Here is a 463-nt window from a genome sequence, read left to right as displayed (position 1 = left end):
TACTTCAGAGTCACGTGTAGCTTTTTTCCCCTTATGTCAACGGTAGAGAGGACTGCAATAATGACTATGTTGCCAGTACTTGTTATTTAGCTGTGTTTTCTGGGTTGTGCGTTTTTAACTGACTTTTAACCAAATAGAAGCTAGATAAATATTTTTTTGCTTCACCTTTACTCGCAAAATCAATATCTTTCACGCAAATCATAATAATTAAGAATTTTCAGCGAGATAAACAGCCGTTCATGCAAAAGGGTGCTAAGGAAAATGAATTCCCAAATTTCTTTTCAAAATGAGGAGTCTGGGAATCAACTTAACGTCATGTCTTTCGGAAGTAATGTAAAGGAAAAGGGGGTGAGGCTGGACAAGGGTTACGAGAGGACTTAGCTGCTATTTGAATTCGGATTTCCCTGCATTTATCAAGGGATATTCAGCTCTAATGAAGGTATTAGTCATTATCTCCCAATTC

Source organism: Penaeus monodon, chromosome 21, assembly GCF_015228065.2.
Source record: "Penaeus monodon isolate SGIC_2016 chromosome 21, NSTDA_Pmon_1, whole genome shotgun sequence".
NCBI classification, from domain to species: Eukaryota; Metazoa; Arthropoda; class Malacostraca; order Decapoda; family Penaeidae; genus Penaeus; species Penaeus monodon.
Note: the sequence above shows the minus strand (reverse complement) of the source record.